Source organism: Portunus trituberculatus, chromosome 47 (genome assembly GCF_017591435.1).
Source record: "Portunus trituberculatus isolate SZX2019 chromosome 47, ASM1759143v1, whole genome shotgun sequence".
Taxonomy (NCBI): domain Eukaryota; kingdom Metazoa; phylum Arthropoda; class Malacostraca; order Decapoda; family Portunidae; genus Portunus; species Portunus trituberculatus.
The window spans coordinates 5,793,230-5,819,005 of record NC_059301.1 but is presented as its reverse complement, the minus strand read 5'-3'; the positions used below and the strand labels follow the sequence as shown (position 1 = coordinate 5,819,005).

Here is a 25,776-nt window from a genome sequence, read left to right as displayed (position 1 = left end):
AAAAAATGCTAGTTTGCCAAACGCCCTCACTACTGTCATTTTAAGATTTACATGAACATAAGATGCTCTTCATTTTTGCAAGGCTTTTTAGCACTCGTTATTAGAATTACTTGCTGACATTACATACTAAATCTTACCATTCAATCTCCCTCTTCTCATTCTACAAGCTTTTTTTCCCAACTATTTTTTCACTCAATCCTTTGTTCTTGTCTAACTATAAACCATTATCAAAACAGATTTGCTAAGATCATGAACCTTAAATTCATAGGCTTAATTTTATACATAAAGAATATGCAAAGGTATAATTCTATACATAAATATGCAATCATGTTTTATTGTTGCTTTCACATACACTTCCTAATCTTACCAAGATTTAGACAACAGTGGTATTAAGACATTCTTACTTAATTTTGCATGCATAAAATTCATATGCTTAAAATATGACATGGATAAGTTGAAAATATCTTATTTCCAGTGTCTTGAAGCTCTGGTTTGCAAAAAAATATATGGTACACACATCACTAGATATAAAATAAATCATTACCGCATGTCTCCATATTGCAGTCTTTTTTAAATTAAATGGCATCCCTGTTAAGTCACCAATGTGAACCAGGACCAGGGCACAAATACTTCAACAAATTAAAATGCATTGGTTTGAAGACCGTCGAGAGATTTGTTTGAGATATATTCAAGAATATAAATCAACATAGGCATTTCAAACTTATCTTTTATTCAACAAACCTCTCCAATGCTTTGTGGTGTGCTCCTAACTGTCAGGAGTGATGTCCACCAGGCATGTCAGCACACTGAAGGAATCACAACAATAATTTTAAAATGTATTAAATACTACTCTGTATCTTTGTGTATGTAGTGGTATCAGTATAAATTTTTCTTCATTAATATCAATGTAGGTAAGAAATCATCATAAAATCAGCCTACTCCAAGTGCAATGTTCAGATTTACGAATTCTTCTAAAACAGAAAATTCTAAATGCAATCTGATGTGCCCCACGTCACTTTTCAGTCTTACCTACCAGCATCTCAATCTCTCCACCTCGAATAACTGTATCTCCAATCTGAGGAAGGAGGATAAAAAAGCATTTAAACAAAATCAACCACCTTTCAAGTTCTTGTGATTGCATGTCAAGCAATACAACTATTTCTCATAACTAGTCAAGCACAAAGCATTTAGCTAATGCTTTTACAACCTTCAACTAAATACTACCACTTAGTACAAACTAACTGCAGTCCAATCCAAAAAATAAATCCATCAATTGCAATAAATTATTTATTCAATGAAGTGTAAATTCCTTCTTTTTCTTAATTTACTCCAAATATTTATCTCTCACAAACACATACACACGCACGCAACTGTAGAATGTCTTGAAGCCAGAAGGAACAACTCCAACAAGCGGGGTTAAGACTTGCGTTGTTTTAGCATCATTAATATTGCTCCACTGTGATATAGATGACCACATGGAGTATTGCGCGCTGATGCATATTTCCTAGGTCAGATACAGTACATATACTCTAAATCAAGTCTTACCATTCACGAGTTTCATCAAGCCCACTGTGACTAGTTACCATCACTTTGATAAGACAGCAACCTCTGATGTGTAGCCTTCCAGTCTACCTGAAAGAAATTTGACACTATCAGCCACATGCATGCTTCTTACTGAAATCATCGACATCTAATTGACATGGTCAGACTCTGTGATTTTTTGGTTGGTTTCATGAAGATCAAAATCGCAAGAAAATCATCCTTAGATTAAACAACAACCATACAGTCACTCATGAATAGCTCGTAGTCTATATATATATAGACTTGGAAATAATTACCTGGATAAAACTTCGTTAAAGCGGGATTATAGCATCATTTCAATTAACAAGAAAATCAATTTTATTATAAAACTGTTGATAAGAAGCCATAGATCTTAATTTCACTAAAAATTGACTCCAGAGGAAAATGGTGCATTTCGTCTGCCTCAACACGACAGAAAGAGTTGACATAAGTTTAAAAATGACAAAATGTTGAAGACGACAGAAGTGCTAGTGTGATGCCACTAAGTGGTGGTGGAATGTACGTACACTCCTGCCATGCTGAAATGACAAAGAACGCTACAAACTCACTGAACAGCACCGTCAATACTCCTAGTTGTCGGCGAGTAAGAGCAGGAGGGCATGAGAGTTAAGTGCTGCAGCCTAGCAGGATAAGGGATCACTCACATGGTACATTTGAATAAGCTTGGGGCCAACTCTGGATGGTAGCGAATTCCAGATATGCTAGCGATTACTGTATAATTTAACTCTTCAACACAGATTCAAACATAAAACAATATTGAATGCTAATTACCTATCTAACTTTACTTTCACTAGGAAATTCAATCTGTATTTTAGTCTGAAACGAGATTGAAAAATTTATACAATCTGAAGGAATTCTTGACATCAATTTTTAAGGTTTCACGTCCACAGCTCTCAAAGATGAGATTTGGAAACTTCAAAGATGAGATTTGGAAACTTCCTTTCTTGTCAAGTTTGAACATATTAGTCATCATAACCAATAACTTTATAATTGTTAATTAACCAGATAAATGGTGTACAGATCTTCAGTTGCCACAATAATTTATTTAGTATCCATAATTCATCTGCAATATATATAGCAACAAACCCTACTTTAGTGACAGGAGGTTAAACAAAAATTTTAAAGGCACTTATTTAAATTTAATTGAATAAACCTTACCTGAAACAGAGTTATCACTTCCTTCCAAGACTATCAGTTCACTCAAATGCAAATACCTGTGAACAAAAGAAAAAAAAAAAAAAATATGTAATCATAAAATAAGCAACACGTGAATGAGCACAAACCTAAGTACAAGACCTTAAGATTAATTCCCTGAAAGTTCATGAACAGAAATTCCAGTACAACATTCAGCCACAGCCCACATCTAATTATAGTCAAACCACGCTCTGGAGTCAATTTGGGTGGGGTCGGAAAAGGGGACTTCCCAGCTACAGCGTTGCCAAATCTCTCCCAGTACTAGGGCAATTAAAAAGGATTAGAGATCGCCTGACCCTTTTAAGCCTACACCACCCCACCACCTCTCTTCTCTCTGCATAATTTTGTAGAAAAGGGTAAAGAAAACTATCAAAAACTTTCTAAATAATGTAACATACCTATTCTGCTTTCGACTTATTTTCCACATCACCACTGAGGTATAAGTCAAGGTTCTAGGAAATAGTTATATACGTTGTATATAAGTTCCTTCTCTCGGCTGTGTATTGGTCCTATTGGTCCACCATGATTCGTGACGCTTCCTTCCATCTTGCTGGGTGGGTGGCCAGGTGATGAATGAATGACCCTGACACACCTTAATCCCAGACCCCTGACCTGCCTGCCTTCCCAGACCTACCTGACAACCACGCAAAAAGCGTTGCCACGTGTCATGCTATTTATGTATGTATACTAATTGTTACTATCTATATTACAATACTACAGTGCATTCATAACACTACAAACCCTAATTGAATCTAAAAAAGTATTTAATGGGAAATAAAACATAAGAATAATTAGTAAATAGGTGACGAATGACACAAAGTGATGTGTTGGGGCTGATTTGGCATAGTGGCGAGCCGGGGATTTACCACAGCGTCCACACCCAAAGTGACTCCAGAGCGTGGTTTGACTATACTGTAGATATTCACATGTCACACAAATCAGAATTAGTTTAAACTAACTAATGATTCTTGTGTGTTGTTATTCCCTAAGATGCTGATCAAACATGTTACATCTAACAGTCTGAAGGATGAATAGGGAGAACTTTCCATATTATGCAATAAGTCTTGAATACAAGTGAAACTCGCTTTCATTATGTTACATATATCTTTGAACTCGATTACTTTAGCAGTGCTTACAGGACATAGTATTCAGTACTCAAATGTCTTAATAATAGAACTTTTCAATACTCGAATGCAGAAGTTCCAATCAATAATAATAATAATAATAATAATAATAATAATAATAATAAAAAAAAAATAAATAAAAAAAAACCCTGATAGTCAAACGACCACACACATGGTTGTAAACAGACTCCCTGATCTTTCCCTCCTCCCCTCCATCAGTTGTGCTGCCGCGGTCATCAAAATAACATTCTCATGCACGGTCTGTAGTTTTTCATTTACAGTCATACCTCGCCAAACATGAATCTCACGTATACTAGTGAAATACCGCGGTATTTCATTAGTAATTCACTATCACTCACTGCCATGGAGTCCAGGTTATCCTCAAGGCATAAGCATATGAATACTAAGATATGATATCCATTATAGCAGGCAATAGAGGAGTGGAAACAAACATCATGGTGAAAGTAACATGCAAGCTACAAGGGTAACAAGAAGAAGCGGCCGAGTGGCCACGAGTCTCCCGCTTCATTTGTGGCTAATCTCATCTCTGCTCTATTTTTTGGTATTCCATTAAGATTTCACTTTATGCATTACAATAAGATTTCACTTTATGCATTACAAAACAATCCTTTCTTGGGGGCAAGGCTTGTAAAAAGCTAATAGAAATATATATATATATATATATATATATATATATATATATATATATATATATATATATATATATATATATATATATATATATTGTTTTTTTGCCCATGTGGTATGTTGGGGATCAGCCCAGAATGCATCCCCCATTTCCATTATTTCCTATGGGAAAATTACGTCCGCTTAACGAATTTCCGCTCTACGAACAGCTTTGACACCCCCTATCCTGTTCGTTAAGCGGAGTATTACTGTACTATACCTTGTTCACTTAACCTATATTCCTGGCGCTGAGGCGGGTTTAAAAGTTGGGCACTGATTGGCTGCACCCCTCTCTCGCTAGCACCCACGGAGAGGCTATGTCTCCTATGTCCAGTGAAATTTTTTTTTATTTTATATGCTATAACTCACTTCATATAAGGAATAGCCAGATTTGGTTAACACCATAAGACTCAACAGTGACTGTACAATGAAGATGTATTGTAGAAAATTAACAAAAGAAAAAAGATTATGGTATTATGATGAGTTGAACTGCGATGATTTCATAAAAATGTTTATATCCTGTTTTGTTTTGCTCGTTATTTTCAAAGGATATTCATTGAATGCAGAAATATATTATTGCATCATATAGGAAAAACTCTCATGAACACGATAGTGTTATCAGTGCAGGTAAACCTCCACTTAATGAAAACAGTCATTTGTAGCCACATGTTACTCGCCGCGGCTTACGGCGAGCCGCTCCATGGTGTTGATGGTGGGCTGGGGAGTCGGTGGTGTTGGGCTGGGGAGTCGGGGGTGTTAAGGGGGTGGATCATCACTACCATGGAGCAGCTCGCCGTAAGCCGTGGCAAGTAACGTGGCTACAAATGTTTTCATTAAGTGGAGGTTTACCTACATTCTGATAACACTATCGTGTTCATGAGTTTTTCCTTTACAATGCAATAATGTATTTCAGCATTCAATGAACATCCTTTAAAAATAACGAGCAAAACAAAACAGGATATAAACATTTCTATGAAATTGTCACAGTTCAACTCATCATAATACCATTATCTTTTTTTTTTTGTTAATTTTCTACAATACATCTTGATAGTACAGTCACTGCTGAGTCTTATGGTGTTAATCAAATCTGGCTATCCCTTATATGAAGTGAGTTATAGCATATAAAATAAAAACATTTCTCGCTGGTCATACGAGGCAGCCTTTCCGTGGGTGCTAGCAAGAGGGGTGCAGCCAATCAGTGCCTCGGCGCCAGGAATATAGGTTAAATGAACAAGGTATAGTACTGTAGTTAAATAAAATGTGTTTGGTACTTCATTTTTTTTTTTTTTTTTTTTAGTCTGAAAAAAAAAAAGTTTTTTGGGGGAGGATCTGGGAACGTGACCCCTATTTTCCCATAGGGCTTATTATTCGCTCAACACGAATCTCGCCGTGCACAATGAGCTCAGGAACGTAACTCTCATGTTGGGCGAGGTATGACTGTACAAGTTTACATTAACACCAAAGGCTTATTAGTGGTGAAAATATCTGGTAATCGAACAGCCACACACGCTTGTAAACAAAACTCTGTCCTCTCCCTTCCTGCAGCCGACATTATCCTGGTATACTGGATACCAGCGCACATCAATAGTCCTGCCAGTCTTGAAAAAAGCATTCTTCTGCATTCCTAGTTTTCCTTTATAAACTTAGGCACCAAAGAGGCTTATTTGTGGTGAAAATAAGGAATTTAGTGAGACTGCAAGTGTAAATCAGCAATAGCCCTCCACTAGTGGGTTCACAGGAATCACACAAGGAGAAAAGCTACAAAGACGTTTCATGGATGGTGACTCGTCCTCCGATGACCTCTCTCCTCCCCCCCACCCTTCTACACTATCCATTACCAGCCTTCATTTCAGGTAAGCACAAATCAAATCATTAAAAAAATTATTGAAATTTTTGTAAACTTAAGGTTTTGATAAGATTAGAATGAATTAATTGATTTATAGGTATCAATAGTCAGTATTATATCTATAGTTGGACATTTTGATACACAAACAGCCATTTGGAACGAATTAAGTTTGAGTATTGAGTCTCTACTGTACATTGTATACCATCACAATCAACCAAATGATTAGATAAGGTGTGGGCAAACTATGGCCTTCAGGCATGCAGTGTGCCAAATGTTAGTAAATTTGAAAGTTCCCAAGCAACACCAAATGACATTGTAAGTTTCTTTTTACTACCTGCTGGTGTGCATGTGTGTGAATGACTTTCTTTAAAAGCCTTTCATTTTGTCTATCAAAAATTATTTGTAGTTTTCATATTGTGTGGCCTCATCAAATTATAAATTTCAATATGGCCCTTGCACTTAAAAAGTTTGCCCAGCCCTGGATTAGATGACAATTGGAGCATTTTTGGCTAGTAATAAAACATAAGTATAGAGGATGAAATCTACATGACAAACATCAAAACCAATCTGATAGAACTTAACACAAGAATGTGACCAATGTACAATGAACATAATGGGCACTGCAGGACAGGGACTTGATTATTTAAGTAATTAATGGATTAGGATGTGCCTGAAGATAAAGATAACATTGCAAGATATCATATTGGATAAAAATTCATCTCTATAGAAATTATAGTTTAGGCTTATAACCTAAGATGTTGAGTTTATGATCTACAAGTAATACAATGCACATACCTGCTTAACTTCATAAACTTCCAGTTTCAAAGCAAAAGGAACCTGCAAAGACAGAAAATAAAACTTATTATCTATACATCTCAACTAAAGCACACACAAAATAATAATAGTAATCAGTAAAAAGGAGTGACATCAAGCTTCAGCCGAAAGATGGTTTAGTAAACATCATGTATATATCCATTAGCAACAATTTAGATGTAGACAAATAACCTAAGATGTTGAGTTTATGATCAAGTAATACAATGCGCATACCTGCTTAACTTCATTAACTTCCAGTTTCAAAGCAAAAGGAACCTGCAAAGACAGAAAATAAAACTTATTATCTATACATCTCAACTAAAGCACACACAAAATAATAATAGTAATCAGTAAAAAGGAGTGACATCAAGCTTCAGCCGAAAGATGGTTTAGTAAACATCATGTATATATCCATTAGCAACAATTTAGATGTAGACAAATACAGTACACACCTGCCATGCTGCTGCTACCTCTACTTTCTCTTACACAAATCTGAAATACAAAACCAGCATGAAATACAAACCCAAGGACCACTTCCTCTCATACAAAATCACACAATCAGCATCAACAATTTCAACAGTTAAGAAAGAATGCGTTGTATGGACGTCTGAAGACCGTCTGCGATAATTGTCATCCTTGGAACTTCAAAAACTATTCAAGTGAACAGATCAATTTGTGATCAGCATTCAACAGTACAGATCCAATGCAGAATGTAGACAAATACAGTACACACCTGCCATGCTGCTGCTGCCTCAACTTTCTCTTACACAATCTGAAATACAAAACCAGCATGAAATACAAACCCAAGGACCACTTCCTCTCATACAAAATCATACAATCAGCATCAACAATTTCAACAGTTAGAAAGAATGCGTTGTATGGACGTCTGAAGACCGTCTGCGATAATTGTCATCCTTGAAACTTCAAAAACTATTCATTTCAAGTGAACAGATCAATTTGTGATCAGCATTCAACAGTACAGATCCAATGCAGGAAATAGGTTGGAAGAACTATAAAACTGACAAGTAGGGTGGATTTAACATGAATATAAATGAAGTATAATATAATAAAAACATTGTCAAATAACTCATATTACATCACAAATCTGACTATGATCTTAAAAGATATTCATCTAACGGAGCAAGCCTTACCTCAGGCACAGCAGGCAATATATCTGGCTTGAAGCAACTGGCACATTTGAAAACCTAGGAAAAGCAAAAAAAGAAATCAATAGGAAAAATAAATTATAGAATTACTAACACACAAAAGATTAAATTGCACCCAGCATCAACAAAGTAAATTGTGTTGGAATATGAAAACTCATCATTATTTTAAGCTTTATAAGGATCAAAATACAATACTTATAGAAATGATTCCTAGTATCTTTACTATGCAAATCTACAATATTATCAGTGTATTGCCAATTCAGGTTTTCTAACAAACAAATGCTGTATGACAATTTACTGTATCGACTCTTCCTTCCCTTGATGTATTCGTATTTCATTGACATCAAAATTCTTAAATCAGTGACATTTTATTATTGAAAACACATTAATCTGGTGGCATTATTTTGTTGCTGTAATAAGACATGGAAGACTACAGATTATACATCTACAAAAAATAACCTACCATTGAGAGCCAACTTCAAAAACAAGCAATTGAAATGCAATCTTCAAAAAGAATTACATTCCCATAATTCAAGACAAATGACATGCATGTTCTGCTACAGCAAAGTAGTTAAACTTACTTTTTCCTCCTGCTTCAAAACCACTGCAAGCATAGCACCTCAGTTGCTTTCTGCAAAGAATACAATATTCACCAAATGATCTACAAAAACATGTAACAATAAATACTGGAAGTGTGATTTTCTACAAAAATTTATGGTAATGACAAAAATACATGAAGTATATAGCAGATACCAGAGACATATGTAGTCTATTAGAATGACAAGTTTTTAAGTTATCAAATTACTATCAGATGAAACCGTTTCCTTTGTAGATTATACTTAACATGTGCAGCATTTGAAAAATTTAACAAGTTCTACATAACACTTTTGAGGGGCAAAAATAATACAATGCCTAAATATGGTAAAGTGCAATTTTTCATAATTTAGAACTATGATTCCTCCACTAGTTAAAATAATTAGCCCTAACTGGCTAAAAAAATAAAAATAAATAAATAAAAAAAAATTTTAAAATCTACATTGGAAATAACACTACAGTACATTGATCCCTTCACTACCGACTCCGTCACTCCCACGCTGCACAACCCCCACCCCCCCACACCATGTTTTGTTGGGGATGCTGACATAGGAGGACATTCATGTCATCCCTTGTGACATCAAGCCACTTTTTTCTCAAACTTTTTGGGATTTATTATTGGGTTGTCTATGAAAAATTTAGCTGTACAGACATTCGTCCACAAACACTGACTACCACAAGAATAGATGGAAGCAGTTCAAAACACTCATGTCATTCCTTGGTACATCAGGATGAATGCCAGAAAAATCCTCAGTCAGGATTGAAACAGTACCAGGATGCTGGTCAGCAAAGGGATCAGATAAGAGAAAAAGTGTGGAGGGAAACATGCAGTGCAGGACTATGTTGCCGCTCATTATCCTCACCACTTCCACTTCCATCACTTTCTTCCTTGGAGCTACTGGACTCTGTCATTTTCTGGCAAATATTCCTCATCTGAGTCACTAATGAGGCCTTCTGATTGAGTTTCACTGTCCTCAGAATCTGTAATTCATCTAATAGATCCAGATTACCAACAGAATCACTCAAGGATAACAATGGCAACGCCATTACGTGACACTGGCACACTGCCCACCGGCCAGGTCTCACGACGCCCCCCCCCTTCCTTCAACAAGCCAACTTACCCAATGTCCTTGAAAATAAAAGGTGCCACTTAGTCACTGAATCATAAAAAGAAACACAAACAGCATAGATGAAGCCCAATTGGAGCAATGGCGTAGGCATGTACTACTTCAGTTCGGTAGTGAAAATTTTGTATGACATAATATGGTATGTCATCGATAGTGAAGGAGTTAAATATAAATAGTCCTACACAAAGTTAAAAAATTAAAAAAAAAAAAAAAAAAAAAAATATATATATATTATATAATATAATATATATATATATATATATATATATATATATATATATATATATATATATATATATATATAATGTCATACAAGAAAAAGTAATTCACTTCAGTAATAATTCTACAAGTAAAATATTTAGTCCTACACAATGTAAAATAGTTGTCAAAGATTATCTAAAGAGGTCAAGGCTCAAGCCAGGATCTGCTGGTTAATCTTTGTTATTCTCCCATTGGGCAAGAGCTTGAGTCACACAGATTGAAACAGCTGATTACCAATGGTTTAGTGTACATCTGATAAAAAAAAAAAAAAAAAAAAAAAAACGTACTCATGTGCAACGTCCATCACTTTCAAATATCATGCCTACCTATATAAAACTTTCAGCACTAGAATTAATCATTCAAATTCTTTCCTATAATAGAATGCATTAGCTTTTGAGGCTGATGGCTCATAGCAATCAATTAAAAAAAAAAAAAAAAACTTTTACATCAGTTCCTTAATGACAACTCACCAATACCCAACAATATAATATGGTAGAACTTTACCGAAGTACTCACCCATCATCATCTTCCAGCGAGTTAGTTCCACTCTACATCAGGAATCTTTCCTTGCCACATTCATGGTTTCCCATCTCAAACTTCTGCTCTGATCAGTAATGCAAGTCATCTGTAAAGCACAAAGATAGTTAAGCTTGGCAATAACAGATAAAATTGCTTCGACCTCAATTTGAAATCAGAGAAGAGGAAAGTTGACATCAAACTTCAGGGCAAAGATGTAAATGACATTAATTAATTACAGTGCCAACTCAATACTCGAATGTCTTGAAAGTCAAACTTTTCGATACTCAAACACAAGTTCAACTCAGTACATAAGAAAATAGCTGGTACTTGAATATCCGCTGGCCATGCATCTTGCCAATAGGCGGGCTAGCAGCATGGACAAATTTGTTCTCTTGATATTCATTTTTGCTGTTCCATGCAATATTTAATATGTACATAAAAAATCATGTTCATTGTGTGGTAAAGCTTGGATGAGGGTGGGGGGAAGGAGAGAGAGAGAGAGAGAGAGAGAGAGAGAGAGAGAGAGAGAGAGAGAGAGAGAGAGAGAGAGAGAGAGAGAGAGAGAGAGAGAGAGAGAGAGAGAGAGAGAGAGAGAGAGAGAGAGAGAGAGAGAGAGAGAGAGAGAGAGAGAGAGAGACCACGTCGGAAGGTGTAGTTATTAGCAACATGCATATGAAGTAAATTACAACATCCTAATGACATTTAATGCACTCATGGTTACCATTATCAGCTAGGGGCACACTTACACATCTTACATATTAGCAGCGTGTCCAAGAGTTTCATGGAATCCCTGGCCTCTCTCTCCCTACCGCCACCACTTAACTTAGTCCCAAAACAACATACTCCTGTGTTGTCTTGTAGTTTTTCAATTTAGAAACTTGCAATGGCACTAAAGAGGTTTACTAGTGGTGGGATTAACTCTAAAAGGAAGAATGTAGTGACGACCATTGAATGGAAAAAAGATAATTATAATTGATAAATTCAAGAAAGGAGCAAGAATCACTGAACTTGCAGCTGAGTATTGCAAGGTGAAATCTACAGTGAAGTACAGTACAGTACTGCAAAACTGTACAAAGAATCAACACTGAAATTTTTGTAAACTTAAGGTTTTGCTAAGTATAGAATGAATTACCTGATTTATGGGTATCAGTAGTCAAACTTATTATGCTCCAAGTACCATTTAAAACAAATTCAATTCAAGTAATGAGTATTCACTGTACAGGACATGCATTAATACAATACTGTATGTACACCATTACTTTCCTCTTATTTCCAGTGAACCTAAAGCAATAATACATACATACATGGCTTTTTTTTGGGGGGGCATGGCCTATAACGCCTGTAGGCATACTTGAAGAGTATATGTGGGAAGTGCTGTTAAGCTTCCGCCCCTTAGTGGTGCAGGCAATTTTATAGTGGTACTCGTATCACCACCCAAGCACATCTTCAGTGTAAACACCTAGAACCTGGGTTATCACGGTGGCATGTCGGTAACTTTAAACCACTCGACAAATGGCATAGCTTCAAAGTGGTATGTGTTGGGATTCGAACCTATTTGTGGATGCCTGCCCTATTACACATTAAATCAATCATTTGATAATCACTGCTTATTTGATGAATTCAGGGGTGTGGAGTCGGAGTCAGAGTCAAGGAATCAGCTACTTTTGGCCGAAGCCGGAGTCGGAATTGCAAGCGGTCAGACGGAGTTGGTAAAAATATGAGCGACTCCAACTCCTTTACGTGATAAATTTTCAAGTTAAGATTCCACTTAATGGAGATTCCTAAAAATTGGGAGAAATTGACTTTGTGGAGGATTTGTCCAATCAAGCATTACATATAAAGATAATTTTTATTAATTTATGATAATTATATAATCGTCAAGTACACTTATTATAGATGGACTCAAAAATATGTAAGAATTGATTCTCTTAACTTTCGTCTTTTTTGGGTGTGGCAACTAGCGGGCTTTTTGTTTAATCTTTTCCCTTGGCCATCATCCCTGATGTAAAACAAAAAAGACTATATCATTGTACTAAAAAGCGGAGTCGGAGTCGCAACCTTCAAATTTCCTGGAGTCGGAGTCACAACATTTAAATTTACTGGAGTCGGAGTCGGACTTTTGAAAATCCGACTCCACACCCCTGGATGAATTCCTTTTCTATCTAGTATTTCCTTTTCCACAAATAGTATAATCAAGCACCACTCCTCTATAGCAGATACAACTTGTTACTTAATCTTACTCATTCTCCAGTTCCTGCCTCAGAATAACGCACTATTACCTTGGTCCATCTCTTATGGGTTTTATTAACTTCAAACTGCCAAGAAAGTACTGCAAGGGCTACTCACATGGATATCTTCCTGTCCCCACATCAGGTCCTCAGGTGCTCTAGAACAGACAACAAATTTTCATAAGTACAGTCCTACCAAGAGCACCACTGTGGGTCTTCAATAAGGCCTCAGCCAGGCAGGAGTTATTCATCAGTAATTCAGCAAAAATAAATGCGAACCAATCTCCTTTATCATCACATTAACACAAAGCTGAATGAAACAATATTCTAGAACCTTTGCTCATCATCATTGATCTTCATGGATTCAGCAAAAATACCAAAGACAAATCAGAATTCCACAATCAAAATAAAAAACATACTAAAATCTTCTATGAATACCAAAGAAAGACATTTACCATATGTATACATGAGTAGCAAGATTTTAACCATTGAAACAAGGGGGGTGAGAGAGAGAGTGTTTTTGCAAAAAAAATGAAGGAAATAAAAATTACTTTCTAAACTTATCTTGCTCTAAATTTTTTTTTACCATTGATTTATTTTGTGCATATATGTTTGTTCTGTAATAATTATACCACAGCAAAGAGCAACTCCTAAGCTTTCTAATGATACATAGATGTCCCACTGCTTGTTTAATTTGACTGAACACTAAAAGGACTCAAGGAAACTTTCTAACAATATTTTGCATTTATAATCTTAGATCTTTGCTGACTTGAGATGCATACATATACCTGGCATATGACATTGGTATGACAGATTCAGACTACAAGGCTAATGATTTTTTTTTTTTTTTTTTTTTTCAACACAAGTATGCAAGGTAAGAATGTTAAAAGATTGGTGCAATTTTAATTGTATGAAAGTATGTCTTACCTCAAGCAGTAATGGCATCACACTAAACAACACAGTGAAGCTTGCCTATGTCAAGATCAACACTGACCGTTTTGTTTGTTTTGATTCATTAAATGTGTAGTGCATGGGCACTTAGGAATTTCTTCCTGACTGGTGTCACTATGTAAATTACTAGCAAGTATGACCTATTATATATTGGTGCCTTGAATGAAAGAGTTGGTTTGTGGTGTACCACCTATCACTTTGTTTACATCTGCAAAGATGTCTGGGGTTTGATTTTTGAGCCCGTTACCACCAACCACTCAATACTAAATTTCATAGGACGCAAGGTTATTTCGTGAGACTTTTTATGGAGAAAAGGTGCATGTTATGAGTCATCAAATACAGTAATTTCCTGGGGTTGATGGAGTTGCTGAACACAAATTGGATGAAAAGTGTTCAGCAAATGAAACCAAATGCTTTGGAGGAGTTTGAAAGTTTGATATAATTTGTCCCCATTTGGACCTGTTTGACCTTAGCCGTACCCTACTTAAACTGCCTTATCTAATATATATATATATATATATATATATATATATATATATATATATATATATATATATATACACACACACACACATGTATATACTTACAGGAATGTGATGATGAAGGATAGGAGTATTTCTTCCACATTGCCTGTTGACAAAGGAAACCTTTATAAATATACATGGCGAAGCTCATCATTAAACCTTCACATACCATACATCACCTCAGCAGTTAAGTATCATCAAATGTTTTTCAGAGACTCTAGTCAAATTTCATCATAGATAAGGCCATTAGTTCACTTGGTCAACCATTACAGATCAATGTGAAACACTTACATTAAGCCATAATATGCTGCACACCCATGGAGACTCACATACTTTGACACCAGCTGCTGCTTATACATTCTGTAACAGATTAACAAAAGTTTCAGTTTGATATTTTAATTAACTGAATAACCAAAGTGAAATCCTTCAACAATTTATACATTAATGAACACATACACATGTGTAGGAGAGATGTATAGGAAGACCAAGGCTCTGCTGCCTGGATCTGCTGGTATTCTCCATTTTTCTCCCAATCTTGCAAAAGCATGTAACCAAAAACATGTTACAGCCAATTTAAGATGGGGACATTACATACATATTCCATTAATGACAAGCAAGAGTAAATACTCTGCAATAATTTTTTTCCCTATAATATATGACCTAATGTAACTACATGCATTTAACATTTTGGACCATTTCTCAAAATGGAGACACCCTGCAATAGTAGAGTGACACCAGACTGGAGGCAATGGATGTAGTGCCACTTATTCAGCTTTGGAAAAAGAGAGAGAGAGAGAGAGAGAGAGAGAGAGAGAGAGAGAGAGAGAGAGAGAGAGAGAGAGAGAGAGAGAGAGAGAGAGAGAGAGAGAGAGAGAGAGAGAGAGAGAGAGAGAGAGAGAGAGAGAGAGTTGCATAATTATTTGGGGGAAATTATCCCAATTTTACAAGAAAAGTTCTACATCCAGGAACCTAACTATAGGATACCATTGAACTTTTACACCAATACTTATCACAAATTTAAGATGAATAAATATTCCACAAATGACCGATTGAATTTGTTAATTATTACAAATCAATTGCAACAAGTGTAAAATGGAGGAAAACTTGCAAAAAAAAACCCCACTCAATTGCCAGTTCTCTTAAGGCGCCGTCACACTAGCACTTTTTCCGTCTTCTTTTTACTCTTCTGTCAACTCTTTCTGTCGTCTTGAGTCAGACGGAACACATCGTTTTCGTCTAGCGCCAATTTTTTGTCAAAATAAAAACTATGGTTTCTAATCAACACTTTTATTAAAAAAATTTTTTTTTGTGAAACGGAAGAATGCCACTACCATGACAAGAAATTTAAAGTTGATTATATATTTGTATACATATTTTTTTCTTCTAGCCTAGCAATGAAAAGTTCCTCAGTTGTTTGTGTACATTTCCTGGGGAGTGCAAATGTGCGACGCTTTTGAATATTTCCAAGGCAACTTCCAAGTAGCTGGCCAAGATGAGCAGTGGACAAAACACACTGACGAATTTCTCATAGAGTATTAGAGGTCACCGTTGCCTTTGGGATCACAGAACAGCTGATTACGTTATAAGGTGCAAAAAAAAAAAAAAAGCCGCAGCTTGCAGGGGTGAATGAGGAGCCACGTTTGTTTACAATCAACAAGTGCGACAAAGGCGGAAGCAAGCTTGTGTGACGGCCACCGTCTGCAAAAGTTGACAGTCGTCAGAAAATTGACAGAAAAAGAAGACGGAAAAGTGCTAGTGTGACACCGCCTTTAGAGATCAATCAAGTCAGCCAGAAGACGGACAAATGTCTTGAGACCTCCCTCTTTAAAGAAGTCAAGTTGTAGGAAGATGGAAATACTTTTTTTTTTTTTTTTTTTTTTTCAGGAAAAGCCAGCAAAAAAATAAATAAATAAAAAAATAAAAAATAAAAAGTACCACTTGCAGTGCTGGTTCCCTTAAAAAGTACTAAGAAATTGACCCAAAATACAAAGGAATACAAAGGAAGACAAACAATAGACCCTTAGGTCCTTACTAGGCTGTTTGTGGAGTATCTAATAACTACCAGTGGTAGAGACAGGCCAGCAAAGCAGAAGGCTCGTCCCCACCCACCTCTCCCTCCAGCCGAGGCTGACAGGAAAAAAGGCAAAACCATGTATTAAAAAATCACATGGAATTTTAGCAGAGAGTGAAAAGGAAATGTGTAATCTACATCTGACTACTTGTGTTTGTGGGGAAAGTGTTAACGCTTGGTAAATGTCATGTTGTGTGTGCATTGTGTACGTGGATGCACTGTGTATGTCGAATGGGTGGTGCGGCAGCCTTGCCTGGCACTTTCTAGGGAGGCAGCAGTCAATCAGGCCCCAGCTCCGTTCAATCCACTGAGATAGCATACTTTTCCTGTAGGGACGCCGTACGCTGATAACCCCTTGCAACATTGATCCCTGGTACTTAGTTCCCGATGATGATCAATGGTTAACAAGGCCCTCTTCAAACACAGCCCGTCACAGGTCGAGAGTAGTAGTAGTGACCGTTCACTCTGGGCTAACTGTGCGTGTATGCAATGTAGTGTAGTATGTATGTAAACACAGTGTGGAGTCAAAAAGGTGGTGGGGCAACCTTGCCTGGCGCTTTCAAGAGAGGCAGCAGTCAATCAGGCCCCAGCTCCATACAACCACTGTAAAAGTGCACTTCCCTTTAAAGGGCGCTGCACACTGTATGGTTACCCCCTGCAGCGGTGACCCCTGGTACCTTAAGCTACGGTTACACTAGCCACTGATACCCCTAGGCTGGGCGATTTAGCCAGGGCTGGGCGCCCAGCCCTGGCTAAATCGTCCAGCCCAGGGCAAAGTTGCGTGGACGCACCGGACCGTTTTCTCCCCACCTCTAGGCCTGGGCACACCACTAGGAACTAAGAGACTATATTATTCACGCAAACAACTAAACCCAAATTTTCCTAAATAATAAGATATCAAGATATATCACTATATACGCAATTTATTTACTTTTCATGCATGATTAGTTATAATTAGCTGCACACAAATTATTAGAAAACATCTCTCGCTTGACCTGGGAAATCCTCAGATGTAAACAAACATACGCCGCAGCGCAATGTTTTAACCATGGCTTCTGTTGAAAAGTCCATTGTGTGGCCACAGGCCATATATAGTCTCCTAGAGAAGGTCAGGGACCGTGGTCTTGTGGAACATCAAACACTAGGACTACCACAAGAACAACTTGAGAAGAGGTTGTTGAACACATTTTTTTTTATTTCCTGCATAACCAGGGCTTTACCCATTCTGTTTTCTGTACCTTGTCTCTTTCCTCCAGATATTTATAAGCTTCATAGCAAGTTATCAGGGCCTGAGCAACATTGCTCCACTCTTCCCTTCCCATAGCCATCTTGAGGTGCGCTTTGTTTAGATTGGCGCATCAAGTATCAAGATCAAAATCAAGAGTGCCCATGACTGGGGCTGGGCTGTGTGTAACCACTTGCCTTGTAAACCCAGGCATAAGGCTGGCCTCCGTCCCAGGCCCAAGGCTGGGCCCATGGGTAGCAGTGGCTAGTGTAACCGTACCTTTAAATCCCGATGATGGTCCCCTACTGTCAGGGCTCTTGACTATCCACAGCCCTTCACAGATCGAGAGTAAAAGTAGTGACCATTCATTCCAGGCTATCTGTGTCATGTATGGAGGGTGACAGTAATTCAAACTAACAGGCAATTTAAACCACGATCAGAGGCCCGGGAGATAAAAGAAAAAGCAAGTTATTCGGAAATGAATAGCGACAACCGGGGATTAGATTCAAAGTATTTATCAAGGCGAACTTTGAACGCTTCGATAGTACCTGAGTTGACAACATTTGATGGCAAACCATTCCATATATTAACTATGCGATTAAAGAAAAAGTGTTTAGCTTCATTTGTTACAAAGCGCTTACCGACAATTTTAAAACCATTGCTTCTGGTGACATTTGACTGGTTGACCGATACTTATTTTTGAATATTCATATTTGCAAACCCATTAAAAATTTTGTAAAGCATGATAAGGTCGCCCCTTACTCTCCGTTTCTCGAGAAAATAAATTTAATTCCTTTAGGCGTTCCTCGTAGGATTTGTTCCGCAGCCTTGGGATCATTTTTGTTAATCTGCGTTGTATTTTTCTAATTTTTCGATATCTTTTTTGTAATACGGTGACCAAAACTGAACATTGTATTCGAGATGTGGACGGACGAGTGAGTTATATAATGTTAATATTATTTTCTCAGACTTGAAAGTGAAAGATCGTCCAATGAAACCAACTAATTTATTCGCAGTTTTGACGACTTCAGTACAGTGTTTGCTAGGCTTGAGGTCTGCTGAAACAATGACACCAAGATCTTTTTCTTTGTCCACACTCGTCATTGGGTATTATTCATCTTGTATGTCGCCTGAGGATTTTCATTTCCAGTGTAAAACGTGGCATTTATCTATATTGAATTTCATTTGCCACTTGTTTGACCATTCGATGAGAGTATCTAAATCTCTTTGCAAAATTGTCTTTGGCTTTCTGCGTCGATTCTGTTTGCAATTTTTGTGTCATCTGCGAATTTTGAGAGCTTACAATTTATTTTCATCAATGTCGTTAATATATATAATAAAAAGAATAGGTCCCAGAACTGATCCTTGAGGAACGCCACTGCTTACGTTAATCAAGCCTGAAGATTTACTATTGATCACAACTCACTGTTTACGATCAGACAACCAATCCTCGATCCACGCTGCAATGTCACCAGTTATACCATGCGCTTTTACTTTATTGATAAGACGTTTATGTGGCACTCTGTCAAAAGCCTTTTGGAAGTCAAGATATATGATATCGACCACTCTGGTGTTGTCGTACAAATTATATATATCATGGAAAAGTCGAGCAAGTTTGTTAAACATGACCGCTTGTTTCTAAATCCATGTTGTGATTCGTTTATTATGTTACTTTCTAAGAATGCAACAACTTTATCCCTCAAAACTGTCGCCATTAGGAATGAATGTCTTGAAACCCTCTTAAAAGTCAAAATCGTAGGAAGACAGAAATACAGAAACAGGCATGGAGTTACCAGAGAAAAATATGAATGACAGTACTGGTTAATACTTGCATTAGTTACAGCAAGATAGTGATGAAAAAATGCCTTGTGCAGCAGGGTCACAGGAGGGGAGGCATGCAGTCAGAAAGATCAGTAGAGCAGTTAGCATGAAAACAGCAGAAGATAACAAGAGATCCAACATTCCAGCAGTGAGAAAAAGGCTGAAGAAAAAAGTTGAGACAAAGTTTTGATTCCACTCTACCTACTACAAGTGTGAAAGTGCCCCCCACAAACATGAAGAGTACTCCATACAAGGGCATAAAAGGCCTTTGTACATAGTTAGCAGTTAGAAGGGGCAATAAAAACTGGTGGATATGCCTCAGAATGCCTAACTTCATAAAAGCTGTTTCAGCAAGAGATGAGATGTGAAATTTCCAGGTAGGATTATGAGTAAAGGACAGACCAAGGATATTCATTGCAAAAGAGAGGGACAGCTGTATCACTGAAGAAGGTATAGTTGTATGGGCAGTTGTCAAGTTGATATATGGAAGAATTAAGTTTTTGAAGTATTGAACACTACTAAGTGTTCACTGCCTCAATCAGAAATCTTTGAAAGATCAGAAGTCAGGCGTCCCTGCATGATCAGTTTATTTCCTGAAGGGTTGATCATCTCTGAAAGGACATATCAGCCTAAGAGTGGATATGACAAGTTTGGTTAAGATCACTAATGAATAATAGAAAGTGGGTGATAGGATAGAACCCTGAGGAACACCACTGTTAAATAGATTTAGAAGATCAGTGGTCATCTACCACAGCTGCAATAGAATAGTCAGAAAAACTTGAAATGACCAAGTCGCAGAGAGAAGTATAGGAACCATAGGAAGGTAGCTCTGTAATCAAAGCTTTGCGCCAGAGAATCAAAAGCTTTTGATAGCTATGTCTAATGCAACAGCAAGTTTCATTGAAATCTATAAAAGAGGATGACCAAGACTCAGTAAGGAAAACCAGACCATCAGTAAATCAGCCTTGACGGATGCCTAACTGGCAATTAAATAGGAGATTGTTCAGCCTTGACGGATGCCTTACTGGCAATTAGATAGGAGATTGTTAAGTAACAAGAGGTTTGAGAATGTTCCTATTGAGATTGAAAAACTTTAGAAAAGAGATTGTGAAATAACAGGTTTGAGAATGTTCCTATTGAGGAGATATTGAAAAACTTTAAGACAAACAAGAGATTAAAGCCACAGGGTGGTAATTTGAGGGATTAAAATGGTCGTCTTTTTTTAAGGAACAGGCTGAATATTTACAAACTTCGAGCAATTAGATTACATAAATGCATCATTTCACAATAATTTACCAGCAAAATACTGAAGACCCTCACCTTCAAACCTTCAGCACCAGCAGCTTCCCTCCCAGTAATGCCTTGGACACTGAAACAAGAATAAAAGATTAATATCATGAAAAAATATAAAGTACCCACCAAACCTTGGCTATAAAGTTTAATACTTGTTCTAGTTATGATGTACCACAAAATCTTTCCATTAAAGCCACTAAGACAGTAATGTTCTGTTAAAGTGCCTTTATATCCCAACATTTGGAATGATGTAACCAACAATGATTACATCAATGGAACTGTTGGGTAGTACTAGGAGACCCTTGCCCCAATAGCTAGGCGGATATATGACTAAATTGTTCATTTTGGGTTAAAAGCATGACATTTGGCAGAAAGTTAGGCTAGGCCTATATGATGATTTTCAGATATGGGGCCATCATGAACTCTGCCCAGGAGGCGAATGGCAGCCATTTTCCAATATGGCCGCCAGTAAAATGTACATAACCTAATTCAGGGTAATTTTGTCAGCATAACGTGTTTAAAAGTGGATTAAATGCTTTCAGATTAATAAGATATTTATTATGACGTTCTGAGGGTAACTACATATTTGACCTATGATGACCTATGATGACCTTGGTTGACCTTAAAATGACAATTTTTGCGAAAATAGGGGAAATACCCCTTTTTTACCCAAAACATCATATTTTTTCGGATTTTTGTCCTCGGTAAGTTTTATTACCATAGTATCGCTCGGTCGAGTCAATCTCCGACCGTCATCAGGCGGTTGCTGACCCTGAGAAAGGCCTAATAATATGTTGAATATGGACAACCTACTTCAAAAAATACGTAAACAAAGCTGAACCGTTACGCGAACTTGAGCCCTATATGTAGGTAATACATAGTGGTACACAATACACTCGTACAATACACTCAATACACAAAGAGTGGGGTACAAAATGTCATTACTACACAAACTATACACTGACGGTCCAGTACCGTACACACCCGAGCCTCAGCCGATAGCCCCAGTGAGTGTCACTGTTAGTTTTCACAGTCACCTCCACACTGGCAGAGAGCAGTACACCTCAAGGCCGCCTTGTTGCACTTGCAGTGACCTCTGCAACCTTTTCTGCAGCCACAGCACAGCAGCTCTCGAGAGGAGATGCTGGCCTCAGGAAGGGTAGTCCACAGTGGCTTCCAGTCTGGTGGCTCTGTCCAACCCCAGTCTCCTGGAGATGGAAGGGCAGGAGCGGCAGTAAAGGCTTGCCCCCAGATGTGGCCAGCCTGGTAGACTGCCCTCTTGGCATGCTGCACCAGTGCAGCTCTCGTTGGCGGCAGCGATTCCATTGGCATGCCCGCTTGGTGAAGAGATGCTGGCGCACCGTCAATGCTGTCCAGGTCACTGGTGCGGTCATACAGGAAGACTGTGAAGTGCTCCAGCATGGTCATAGCTTCATCATCTATCTCTCCAGGAGCATCGCACAGGAGACCAAACGTGGCTGTTACATCATCAAAGGCATTCCAGGTCTGCCATGCTAGCTTCTTCCCTCTTCTGGTGAAGGATGAGACGACATCACACCCTGTGTAAGCATGGAACATAGGTAGAGCAGTGGCTCTTTCAGGACCAATGCGAGATGCTATTTCGTCGGCAGGTATGTATTTGAAGTTCTGGCCTTGTTGTGACGGACTCCACTGCTTTCACTTCCACGACGAACAGAGCTGTTGTACTGAAGCAGCTGTGCCACGCTGAGGGTTGCTTGACTGAAGACATTACCAGAGGAGCCTGACTGGGACTTGATGCTTGGACCCTCGTGGATCATGGCTACTAAAGCCAACAGTGTCTGTGGCACAGACTGTGTCTGGCATTCGCTGTCAAATGAACCTGTGAATGAAGCGTTCTTCTCTAGCATGTACCGACGGACAATTTGTGCTGCTTTTGCAAGAGTTATTGCTTCATCATCATATTCTTTCTCACATACCTTGGTGAGAGCACTGCCTATATCTTCGTCGAAGGCTAGCAGGATATCTCGCCTCTTTGTAGGCTTTAAGATCTGGAAAATTGGCAAGGATTCTGTTTTTTAGATGTGTCGAGTTCACACGGCTGCTCTGTGCGACACCTAGCTCTTGCAGTCTCGAGGAATAAAGTTTAGAAAGATCTGCTAACTTGAACACTGGTGAGACAGCTTCATCTGTCTTGCTTTCCTCAATATATGAAATAAGCTCAGCTAGGACAAGTCCGTGATTGATCTTAACAGTTTCATCTTCTCCTCCTTGTCTTCAGCGTGTTCAGCAGTGGAAGCTTTCTTGTACAGTGCAGCCAAGCAACGAGCATGGTACAATACATCTTGCGCAACCATATCTCCTGCACTAAGCTTGGCAATAAGTCTCTCATCTTGAAGAATTAATGAGCACTTACGAACACGTGCATCTAAGCGAAAGGTTGATGCTCTGTGAAGTGTATTTGATGCTGAAGCTGGCTCGTCACAGAAAAAGCATAGATCTCTCTTTCCTTTTTGTCGCCCCTCTTCATTACTCGTCCGGGTGAACTTAGATGAGGTTTTTTCAGGATCTGGGCATTCTCTTTTCTCAGCTCGTTGTAGCTTGGTTGTGTTGAACTTGATACGACAAGACTTGTGCCACTTTGCATGTCGTTCTTCAAGGGTAGTCCTAACACCTTTGCCCTCATCAAGTCGTCGAATATCTAGTGTCACTGGAATACTATCTAGTTCATGAAAACGGGCTAGGTTCTCTGAGAAAGTAACGTACCCGGCTCCTTGATCAGTACGCCTTGATTCTGCTGGACATTGCAAATTCTCGTCAGTGTCTGTTTGGCAAATGATACATTTGTTCCAGTTTGTTATCTGAGCGTCTTGAGATGGCTCAGGGCTGAGGGATGCTGCCATCTGGTGCTTTTTAGTAGCCATCTCCATGCTACTTCAGTCAAACCTGAAAGAGCAAGGGGCAATTTTAATAAGAACCGAGAATTGGAAACCTAAGTTAAATATTAGTTATTAGTAGGTAAATAGGACCATGGCTGGAAATTTATTAATTGACATATTTTACCAAGCTTGGCCTTGAGGCACGTGTCCTAAGAAAGTCATATTCTGGTCATGGTGAGTTGGTCACCTAGCTAACATCCACGAAAAATTTGGGCTTCGTAAGCTCATGAGGAGCCGAGATATTAGTCGTGGGTACTTTGCCCCCCACAAGTACCCCTTAGGGTCAATTAAGCCTGAATAGGGTTAATGGAGCAAAATTCTAGCATTTTGGGGTTCAAAATTTTTTTATGACCACAAAAATTCATTTTTGAACTTCTGATATTAAAATCTGGATTTATTTCGTATATTTTTCAATTTGACCTGACATGACCTAAGATGACCTTTACCTGACATTGACCTCATAAATAGATAAACTGATGTAAAGTTAATCTCCATGTCAAATATCAATCGCCTTGGGCGAAAAATGGGCTAGTTATAAAAGCTACAGCTGAGTTACCTACGAAATAGTCGATTTGTGACGAAAATTTTGACTTTTGACACGTTATAAGTCCCACATTTTTTGACCAATTTCCAATGTTATTTTTTTTGTTAGAAGCCCTATGAATTCTTCTTAGGATGTGGGTTTGGTTTTTGCTCCCTGTTTTTTGGTTTTGGAACAGTCCTCGAAAAACCGTAGGGAGGGGGCATATAATATTCTACTGGCGGCCATATTGGAAAATGGCTGCCATTCGCTTCCTGGGCAGAATTCATGATGGCCCCATATCTGAAAATCTTCATAAGGGTCTAGACTAACTTTGTGCCAAATGCCATGCTTTTAACCCAAAGTGAACAATTCGGCCATTTTTTGTCATATATCCGCCTAGCTACAAGCGAGGAAGCCCAACCTACTCTCAAACTGTGGACAAGATTCGAACCTGTGCCCTTGGAGACCCCTCGGACCCCAAAGCACACATGGTTCCACTGTACCATGGCAGCCTCCAGACATTCCTGCCTCAGCTCATCAGGGCAAATACAAGTGCTTAGGGGTAGTTGTTTCACCTGCTTGTCTACCACTTTAAAAATGCATGTCCAGAAGAGACCTATTTTAACAAAATATTTTTTGTAATTATAAATGATCCAATACCTAATGAGTAGCAGCCTAAAGGGGTCATGGCCTAAATGAAGTGTTCCCTTCAGGACAGTGTAAGAATTGTATGGGAACAGAAAGGAAGCAGACAAAATTATGAAATAAGAAAAAGTTCTTAATGCAAAGTTGGAAAAGATACTTATTGGAATAAGCTAACCAGTGATAAAACAAAAGTTTGAGAAGTTGTATGTACATACATTTAAACAACCATTGACATTTATGTATTCTAACTAATTCTAACTAGTTTTTGCATTTTACTTGCATATTAGCATTAAAACTAATGAGTAATTTATGAAGGAAAGTGGGGAGGGGAGCGAGAAAAAAAACCTTTCCAACAGCAGTCTTTTTTCACGTGACTAATGGGAAACTTGGATAATAATTTCAGATGTGCCTCAAACAGTAGATATGGTCACAGCAATGGTGCTCTCAAAGAATCAGTCCTGCCTGCTTGCCTCAATTTCCAGCTCCTCCACCCAGCTGATTTGATGTCACATTTTTTGGTTAACACGAGAGAGAGAGAGAGAGAGAGAGAGAGAGAGAGAGAGAGAGAGAGAGAGAGAGAGAGAGAGAGAGAGAGAGAGAGAGAATTGTAACAAATAAAAGGATGATAAAAATGCGGTTTGCCTTCTCATGACAAGTTGCCTGCC

General features: G+C 38.1%; 1 long non-coding RNA gene across 1 annotated transcript; it reads right to left on the bottom strand.

The window, feature by feature from the left end:
* Positions 1–320: 320 nt before the first annotated feature.
* On the bottom strand, positions 321–16,686 carry LOC123520544. The gene is made up of 15 exons (XR_006679302.1): positions 16,648–16,686; positions 14,907–14,975; positions 14,679–14,721; positions 13,259–13,298; positions 10,910–11,018; positions 8,993–9,042; positions 8,397–8,450; positions 7,979–8,017; positions 7,698–7,737; positions 7,480–7,521; positions 7,228–7,269; positions 2,740–2,795; positions 1,546–1,632; positions 1,034–1,075; positions 321–806 (listed from the first exon to the last, which is right to left on the bottom strand). It is a non-coding gene; the product is annotated as an uncharacterized LOC123520544 (long non-coding RNA).
* Positions 16,687–25,776: the final 9,090 nt, after the last annotated feature.